At 34.7% G+C, this 10,722-nt stretch overlaps 1 long non-coding RNA gene across 2 annotated transcripts; it reads left to right on the forward strand.

Annotated features, from left to right (window-relative positions):
* Nucleotides 1-1,070: 1,070 nt before the first annotated feature.
* Nucleotides 1,071-5,303, forward strand: LOC306861134. 2 transcript variants are annotated; one of them, XR_013783449.1, is made up of 4 exons: nt 1,071-1,576; nt 2,089-2,355; nt 2,799-2,967; nt 4,809-5,294. It is a non-coding gene; the product is annotated as an uncharacterized lncRNA (long non-coding RNA). The 2 variants fall into 2 exon arrangements; XR_013783450.1 differs by having other exon boundaries at nt 1,267-1,424; nt 2,296-2,355; nt 4,809-5,303.
* The last annotated feature ends 5,419 nt before the right edge of the window (nt 5,304-10,722 follow it).

Here is a 10,722-nt window from a genome sequence, read left to right on the forward strand (position 1 = left end):
CCAAGTGTTTGAATCAGCTTTGCTTGACAGTATTCTCAAGCTTGCGGTCATCCCTGTTGCTTGTGCACCTTTTCCTACCCAAATTCTTCATTCCAGTCAACTTTGCATTTAATATGCTTTGATACAGCACTCTGTAAACAGCCACACCTTTCAGTAATGACCCTATGTGACTTACCCTCTTTGTGGAGGGTGTCAATGTTCGTCTTCGGGATCATTTCCAAGTCAGCAGTCTTCCCCATTATTGTGGTTTCAAAGAACAAGAGATACCCGGAATTTATACTGTATGGATGGTCATTAATTGAAACTCAAATATAAATATTCTAATATTTTGAGATACTGATTTTTTACTTTCATGAGCTGTAAGCTCTAATCATCAAAATTAAAACAAAAAAACTTTTGAAATGTTTTACTTTACACTTAATGAATCTAAAATATATGAAAGTTTCACTTTTTGAAATGTTACAAGAAAAAAATTACTTTTTCACGATATTCAATTTTTTTGAGATGTACCTGTACATAGCCTACTCACACTCACACACACATACAGAGAGAGAGAGAGAGCAGGCACGCAATCTTAAAATGGAACAGGACTACAACATTATGTTGTCCTTGGGAAAAATACTATTAATAAAATAAAATAAAAAAATTCTCATAGAACACATAATAAAGGAATTTATTCATTCTGATAACATAGTGTTTTTAGTATAGGCTACTTTGAATCAATTCTAAAGGGCTTAAAAACATTACACTCATTAGACTGTTGTAAACTAGGAAAACTTTTCCCTCTTCTTTATCACCTAATATTTTCATAGGACCTAGATTATACTAATACTTTAAATTAATCATCCACACTGTAAAAAATTGCTGTAATTTTTACAGTAAATATTTACAATAGACTACTGTATTTTGAAATTTACAGCATTACAGGGAACATGCTAAATAATTGCTGTAAAATTACAGTAGTATCTACCATAATATAGTGTGCATGTTATTTAAGCAAGAATGTATTCTGGGAACATGATTATACAGTGATGCTACAGGATATCATACATATTCTTTTTTTTTTTTTTAGTGTTGAAATCCAGTTTTGGAACTCAGTCAACTGTAATAAATACAGCCTTTTTAACAAAATATTTACACCATGTTGACTCTGACATATGATTATATAATGTACACATCTATTAGTTTAAAACTGTTTGCTTTAAAAAAAAACACATGATTAGACAACTCGGCGGAGCGCAGTGCATGTGATGTCATTTCGTCATCAGCAGCGGACATCTTGGGACTTCTCACGAGTCACGACTTCTGGCGCTCTTTTTTCCTATTTCGCGCTCAACTCCTGCACGCTACGATAAAGAAGTTGGCAACACTGCGATTACCAGAGAAGAGGACCTCAAAAGAGTGAGAGTGAGTGAGTGAGGGAGGTGAGTGTAACAACTAATTCATGCTTCAGTTAAAACGTGAAATCCTGATACATCCAGTTATTGTTTTACCAGTCATTAAGATATTTTTTTTTATTTTGTGACGTTTCAAAAGGGATAAATAGCTGTTCAATTGTATGCTATTTGCTTTTTTAGTGCAATGTTAGGATTAACATTAGCTGGGTAACGTTAACTAACTTTTTTTCATCTTGAAAGCGTGATCTATCTGCCATATTACTATAACATTTTCGATAGCTGTTCGGTATAAAATTAGTGTGGATTGTTGTTAGTAGTCACGTAAACTTTAAAACATTGCAATTACATTAATAGAATTAAGTTATGTAGGTTTTATGCAACTCGGCAACATTAGTGTTTCACTGGACTGTCAAGCTATTAACTAATTAGTATGTGTTTGTTTCGATGAAGATGCTGTTTTTTTTTTAAGTTTTAGTTTTGTTAATATCACTTATAAGGGTGTATGTAGTCAAATTAGTACTTTAGTTGTTCATTACAAAGTACATTGGAAATTACTGTGCACATGCTTTACTGCTGTGTATGTAACTTTATTAGCACTTTTTTTTTTATTGCAGTTGATGTTTATCTGTGAATTCTGTAATAATGAGAGCTGCACAATCCTACATTTTGTGCAGCATGTGAAATTGCATAGAAATGTGCCTAATTCACAATTTAGATGTGGTGTGCCTGATTGCCCACGTTTTCTTCATTGAAGTCCCACATATACAGACATCACAAAGAACATCACGCGTCTGCTAAAGAGATTCAGGCACAGATGTGTGATAAAACATTTAAATGCCATGTAGACTTTTGTGAAGTTCAATGTGGGACCCTAACACAGTTTTTGTCTCTTTTGAAGAGCCACATTCAGTCAGGTCTGGAGATCCGGTGCCCATTTGGTTGCAACAGGACATTTAAGGTGAGATCTACATTTGCATCATATGTATCACGGACTCATAAAATGTGCTCTGTAAACCAATTGATAGAGCCTGCTATGGCCACGGAAACTCCAGTTTCTGATGTTGTGTCTGAGAGTGAGAGATCAGACGTTGTAGAGCACAATTTTCCTGAAGTTGTGGATGAATCTCTTTTTCTAAGAAATTTAACCCTTTTCTATCTGAAACTTCTATTTTTGCCACCTCTGTTCCTGTATTCCATTTCACAGTTCTATTCTATATTCCTTCCATTTGTTATTGTCTCTGAACCTCTCCCTCTCTCTCTCCTTATTGGTAACCATAGTCTTTATTATCTTTTAGTTTATAGTATTATAGTATCAGTGTCTTTATTAGTTAACATGAACTACCCATAAACCATGCTTTTACAACACTTATTAAGCTATGTCCTTCTGTATTTCTTTTACAGGTGAATCCATGACCCCAAGCAAGTGGATGTTGTCAGTCGAAAGGGAAGTTGTCCTTGGCCCATGTTCAGAGGCATTTGTTGAGGGCCTGGCAGCATTGTTTGCGACCTATTACAACTTAAACCTTGCTTATGCGGATGAAGCTGCATGCACCCTCAAATTTATTCAGAGGTATGTCAGAGCATAAACTCCCAACAAAAAATTTATTGTAGACATTCAAATTTTCTTTACTTTTTTAGGTTTACAAGTTTGGAATTATTTTTTATTTATTTTGGAAAAGTTGTCAAACAGCAAAAAACTGAACACTGAATTTAGTACATGCAGCCAAAGTCCAGCAAAAATAGTTTATCAAAAAAATCTATTACAAAATATGCATCAGGGATATGGATGTCCATATTTTCCGACCTCTGAGGGATGACCCATGCGATTCGCGTAGATCTGAGTTTTTTTTTTTTTTGATGGGGTGGGGGTGTTGAAATCATGCAAATGGCCTTAAGCTATTACCTAAATAAACTGCTAAAGATTGTTTTCTAAAACATGAACTGAATTCACTCCTAGCCGCGCTTGGTTCGAGCCAATTTAAATTGCATTTGGGAACACAACATTTGTCATTAGAAACGCTTATAAATCTGTTGTTGTTTACTAAGAGAAGTTTCAGTGTCACATGATCCTTCAGAAATCATTGTAATATGCTGATTTGCTGCTCAAGAAACATTTCTTATTATTATCAATGGTAAAAATAGTTTGCTGCTTAATATTTTTGTGGAAACGATACCACTCAAACATTTGTATAAGATTTAAAAGGGAGAGAAATTAATAATTTTATTCATCATGCATGGAAGTGATAAAAAGTGAATGAAGACATCTAAAATTATTTTTATTTCATTAAGTTTGTTAATGCATTTATTAATATTTTTGATAAAGGCAGATAAATGTTGTTAATTAAACTTTACATTTATCAAAAAATCCTGAAAAAAATATAATGTATCACCATTTCCACACACAATATGAAGCAGCTAAATTTTCTACATTTAATAACAATCAGAAATGTTTCTTGAGTCCAATAAATTGTAATGATTTCTAAATTCTGCTTTGCATAACAAGAATAACTTTACATTTTGTAATATTTAAATTGAAAACTTTTTTTTTTTACACCATAAAACTTCAGGTAACAAATTTCGTTACCTGAATACCTTAAGTTTTTTTTTTTATTATTATTATTTGTAATAATGTTTCACAATATTGCTGTTTTTTTGTTTTTACTTTATTTGTCTCTAGCTGATCACGTGCCTGATGCAAACCATATAGATAGATAGATAGATAGATAGATAGATAGATAGATAGATAGATATACAGGTGCTGGTCATATAATTAGAATATCATCAAAAAGTTGATTTATTTAACTATTTCCATTCAAAAAGTGAAACTTGTATAATGTATACATTCATTCCACACAGACTGATATTTCAAGTGTTTATTTCTTTTAATTTTGATAATTATAACTGACAACTAATGAAAACCCCAAATTCAGTATCTCAGAAAATTAGAATATTAAGTCACCTTTATTTATAAAGCGCTTTTAACAATACAGATTGTGTCAAAGCACTTAACAATATCAAATTGGAGGATAGAGTGTCAGTAATGTATAATAATAAGATAACTTTTCATTAGTTGTCAGTTACAATCATCAAAATTAAAAGAAATACACTTGAAATATATCAGTCTGTGTGGAATGAATGTATAATATTATACAAGTTTCACTTTTTGAATGGAATTGGTGAAATAAATCAACTTTTTGATGATATTCTAATTATATGACCAGCACCTTATATATAAATAAAAAAAATACAATTAACTTAGTAAAACTATTGAAATATTTTCTTTGGCCCAAGCTCTTCAATAAATGAAATGTTAAGGAAAATTATATTTTAAAATGACACTTAAATTTATTTTATTCATTGATTTATATGCTGTTTTTTAAAAAACAATTGCTGTGTGTGTTTTTTTCATAGAGGAATTGTGGGCATTAACCCGGAAACTGGATCAAAAGTTGCTGGAAAGAGAGACAAGAAAATGAAAGGAATGAACCCACATGTATGCACACTGCTACGGAAGCTAATGGACTTTGAATGGCTTACCATTTAAAAAAAAAAAAGTGTTCCAATGAAATTGAAGTGAGAGACTCTGAACTGATTGTCAAGTGCATGATTGATGTTCAAATTAATGTACATGCAATGTCTTGCCCCTTCATGGATTTGGCCGTTTAAAGGTAGGCACAGTTCAGACCCTTTCTTTTGTGTTTATTTAAACTTTGAGTTTCTGAATGAAGTTCAGTCACACTGGAGGGAAAGTGTCCCCCCCCCCCCCCCCCAGGATAAAGCCTTTGGTTTAATGTGCAATCTCCATTTTTGTTTCTTATATTTTGTTTCAAATATGTTTTGGAAAATGGTGCATATGTTAAATGAACATCTATTGTACAATAAATTGTTACATTTATGAAAACCTGTTATTTTGAAAGGTTTATTCTTCACATTACACAATAAATTGACAAAGAATACTGAAAATTTGAGGGAAAAGTAGGTTTACACACCCTCACAGCAGTGCTAAATCTCAGCTATTACTTTAGTGAACTGAATTTCACAACAAATGCACTAATTTACTGTAAAATGTATGTGCAGTGCAAGTTCACAGTTGCTTTTATAATTTCAGTCACATTCGTAACCGTTGCTACTGTAATTTTACAGGGATAGCTGTAAAAAAAAGCACCATAATTTTACAGCATATATACAGCCGTGTGCTGTAATTTTTACAGTACAAATGTAATTATTGATTTACAGTAGTCTTGTAAATTTACAGTCTTACTGGCAACCAAAATTGCCAGTAAGTTACTGTAAATTTTACAGGAAATTTTTTACAGTGCAGCAATGGCTGAACTATTATTAATCATTACAATGAGGCTCAGGGTAAATTTACTGCTGCTAAGCCTGAAAGTAGGATATTCTTGACACAAGCAAATGAACCAGTGGCTATACTCCAAGAAGCTACCCGCCCAAGGGGCGATCCCATCCTCATACCCAAGGAGCCAAGTGAGGGATGAGGGGGCGGAGGTACTGTATTGTTTGAGTGAACTGTAATCCTCTCTAAATCCATGCAATCGAGGGTCTTTTATCTGCCGATTAGCAGTGGGCTTCAGTTTTCACATGATCTCACAGGCTCTTTGATATGACAAGAAAATGCAATGAAGAGAAGTCATCTTTGAAGAAGTTGGATAGATAGATAGATAGATAGATAGATAGATAGATAGATAGATAGATAGATAGATAGATCTAAAAATGAAAATTTGCTGAAATTTTACTCTTCCTTAGGAAATCCAAGATGTGAATGGGTGCCATCAGAATGTTAGCAATATTCTGAATAGACTCATATCATATGGACTCACATTTTAGCCAGAAACAGTGGTTTGAAGTTAGAAATGTCTTAAAGATGCATTTATTACACATGCAGCTTTTCACTTCATAATACATTAATTGATGGACTGGAGTTGTGTGGATTATTTGTGGATAATTGTGATGTTTTTATCAACTGTTTGAACTCTCATTCTGACGGCACCCAAGAGGATCTACTGGTGAGTAAATAGTGTAATGGTAATTTTTTCCAAATCTGTTTCAGTGAAGAAACAAATTTATTTACATCTTGGATGACCAGAGGGTGATATTCATCAAATATACATGTTTGGTTTAACTATTTCTTTAAAAGGTAACAAATATGATTGTATCACTGTGAATGTGCCTGTCAAAATGCCTTATCAGTGAGGCTAAATATTGGAGACTGCTGAAGAACACAATGACCTTCCAGATAAATGTATTTAGTTGATCACAGCACGGTGATGCTGTCTTTTACCGGAAACAAGCTGATGTAAGGAATGAGACATAATGTCATTTCAGCTAAGTGCACGGCCAGATCTTGGCAAGAGCTCTTTTAATTTACCGCAAATGGATGGGGACCATTTGTGTGTCGCAATTTTTTAAACCTGTGCGTAACTATGTGAAATATTTTTTCTACTGTTAAAAAAAAATGGCAAACATTTTACCTTTAGAAGTCTAAAAAAACTTTGTACATTATGTACCTTTTTAAAGGCGCATATACAACCTTAATGTACAAACATTTTAGGGGGTAAATACAAAGTTGTCCCCAGTGGCAAGCTGTTGCACCCCTACCATTTTTGCAAGCATGCAGGTGTGGATAGCCTAACTTAAAGCAGCACCATTCAGTCCCAGAAAACATTTTTAGCTTTTCACGTTATTAATATTTTTTCTAATTTCTGTCACATGGACAACAAAACTCTATGCCTTGAGTAAAATCATTACAGAGTAAAATAATAATGAAAAAGACTGTGGAATTAAACCTTAATCATAAAATAACTTGTGGGTGACTCCGGCACAGAAATACATGATCAATTATTTAATGTATTTTATTCCAAATAAAATAAAAATATATAGGATTCATGATTTTATTATATTTATAAATAATAAAAGATAGATTAAAAGTAGAACTGTTATTAAAAATTTTGATAGATGATGTTAAATTAACTATTTGATACATGTTTTAAATAATTTATAGGGTTTATTGCTGCTACTTTATCGCATAGCGCACGTTTAAGCAAACAGCTTGGCTTGAGTTTAAGAGTGTCCCATTCGGGACGGGTTGCGAATGAGATTCAGCAGCAGTTCGGTGGGAGGTCCCTTTAAGTTTCCATTGAGGGAGGCCGCACTATGTCACATGATGGACATGATATAATGAAACAGCGAACAGAAAATCTAAGTGTGTGTGTCCATGACTACAAAATAAGACTGTAAAGCAACGCAGTCGGCCAGTACACGCCCCATTTTCAGAGTCGGAGCTACTGAAGCTGCAGTGTTCCCAACATCACCCAGTTATGGTTTCGTAGCGCGGACCGGGCTGCACCTGCTGCCACGCATAATAGCCTACGCACTTGACAGAAATGCAAGAGGACGCATGAAGTTATCTGCGGCTCCTTCATATGATGAATGACAGTTACCGCAAACTCCTCGCGCGCATGTGACAACTGAGAAATGTATGGATTGTTATGAGCAACAAAGTAAGTGTTATATTAGAGGAGGAGTTATTAGAGATGCTAAGAGGAGATATTTTGATGATGTGCCACATGCAATATTTTTTCACTCTACCAAGCCTTGCCAACGTCCGCATTCCGGGCTCTGTTGCGCAGATTAAAATCCAAAATTAAGGGTGATCGTGGGAAAATATACATTTTTAGCCCTGCGTTTACTGGTGCGCGTGGATGATGTCTTATTTAAAACCTCTAAGCTGAGCACTTCTGTTAAAGAACAACATCACGCCCCCTGTAAGTGCGCAGTTGCCGAAGGATGTCACAGCAACCGAATAGGCTATAGCCTATGTCTGCGTACATACAACCGACCTCAGCAATTAATATCGACGATCAGAGAGATGGATCACTTGAGATCTAAAACAGTAAAGCCTCGCGCACTTTTAGAAGTTGCGCTGTTATTTCAGTACCATCGTCATCATTACACAAGATAAAGCGGAAAAGGCTCCTCTGTGATATGAAGCAAAACTTCGCAGAGATGAGGAGCCGGCTCGATGCCTCTCATAAACAAGTAAGACTGTTGAGATTTTTAATTCACTTTAATGTAATTTAATATGTTTACGTAGGCATGTTATATAAGCCTATAGGAATTTACCGTTAATATTTTGTTGACATGGATTTGCCGCGTCATTGTAGCCTATGTAAAGGAATATAAAATCATGCATTTGTGTTGTACTTCGCGCATATAGCGTTTAAACGAGTGTTAAATTAGTTTAGTGTGTGTTTAAATAACTAAGTTATACGTGCTAGAATCTATTTCAGAGCGTTCCGTGAGCGCGCGAGTCTTATTTTCTAGATTCGTAGAGCGATTTCCGAGCAAACATTCTTGGGTATAAACAGGCGACAGCTGTGTGGATCCATATTTTAAAGAATTAGAATTAGACTCCTGTCCGTCGGGGGTGTTAAGCAATTTTTTCCGCAATAACGTGCGACGCCACTACCTTGTTGTCGTGGAGGAACGAAAAACAACTTGAGCACCTGACAACAACCTGAGCGTGCGCGCTGCCAAGACGATAACACGCGCAACATGTAGGTTGAGCCTGTGGCGTTGAGACGGACAGAGAAGCGCAGCAAACCGGAGGAAGCAGACAGAAATATGGTTTTGATTTACTGTTAGTGACGTAAACAGGTTGTCATAAAGTAGGTTGCTAAGCAACCGCGCAGGTAAAGAGCGTATTTAAGAGGATTGACGTTGACATTGAACGTTCCGCCAATGATGATCAGTCAACTTCTAACTCAGAAAGTGGTGATGTAGGCTACTGTAAATAATGGGCAACTTTAAAAATATTTTGGGGGCATGCCTGGATTATAAGTCTTATCAATTTAGTAACTTTGGAGATTTTGGAAAGGATGGCTAGATTTTATAAAGCCACTAATCAGGACACGTTGACACATCTCATATGTTTTTAGGTTAAGGCTAGTGTGTGTGTGTGTGTGTGAACCAAAGAGGTTAATTTAATAACTGGAGAGCGGTATCCATTAGCATTCCCGTTCATCTCAGTGGCACTTGCTCAGCTGGCGCAGTATGCAATTTGAAATCTGCCATCTTTGGTTATGGAGGCTGCCAGGTTGTTTTGAGCCAATCACATGAGCTGTAAATGCCATGTGACTAATGACTCTGGAAATATGATGTAATGAAAAAACTATACATTTTTTAATTAATGTCAGTGGATGTTTAGTTTCCCCAAAGTAGGAACAGAATGAATTGAATTGCAAATAATATTATAAAAATAAATAAAACTTTAGAACAGAAAAATATTCACTATTAATTAAGCGTTTTCCCTTAATAAACTCCTAATTTGCTGCTTGTAAATAGTAAGATAGTTGTTAAGTGTTGGTATGGAGTAGGATTAAGTGATCTAAAATATGGTCATGCAGAAGGCATTAAAATGTGCTTCATGAGTAATATTATTAAACAGCCAATATGCTAGCAATATGCAAGCTAATAAAAATTGTTACCAAAATAAATTGTATTGTTTCAATATATTTTTGTGATTTTAATAACAAATTATGTACATTTGATAATTTTGTAATAATATTAATAATTATTAAAAAAAAATACAACAATCATAAAAATTGGAACCCAAAAGCATCAAATGTTATATAGTAAGTGTTAGAACCATGTACACAATGAACAATATGATCTGCAATATTAGATTTACCTCAGCTTAAAATGAACAAATATAGTGATGGCAAAACCAATGTGAACCAATCTGTATAGGCTCTTTGCAGCTAGTTTTTGGAAATGCATATTTTTTGCCATTTTCTATCTTGAGAAAGTGCTTTTACAGAGAGGATGGCAGTGAGCAGCAGCAGGTGTGAAGAGTTATTGTTATGGCAACCATACATTGCAAGCTGATTCACTGAAGGAGGTTCTTGCATTAAAGCATTGGAAAATCATCTTGCAATGGCAATGAAACAGCTTTTTTTCTGCATCCTTAAGCCAGTGAGCAGAACTGCTAAAACAGGAACATGTTTACCTTTTTTCTTTTTACACCAGTTTATTGTCTGGTCACCCTAGATTTAAGTGATCTCAAACAACAAAAATGGTTGTTAATGTTGTAAAGACAAGGGGATAAGTTCACAATGTACTCATAAAAAAGATCATAACTACCAAAACTCCATCTGTGCCTTGCGTGTCCCTTAAATAACAGAGTAAGCCAAATGCCGGCTTCCGTTCCAACTTATGTTGGCTTGGAAACCTTTTGGCTGTGTGTCAAGTCACTTGACTTGATGTCCTTTGAATTGTAAGTCACTTGAGCTATAAGTGACAGAATTTT

The sequence above is a fragment of the Barbus barbus genome, assembly GCF_936440315.1.
Source record: "Barbus barbus genome assembly, chromosome: 42".
In the NCBI taxonomy this organism is placed as follows: domain Eukaryota; kingdom Metazoa; phylum Chordata; class Actinopteri; order Cypriniformes; family Cyprinidae; genus Barbus; species Barbus barbus.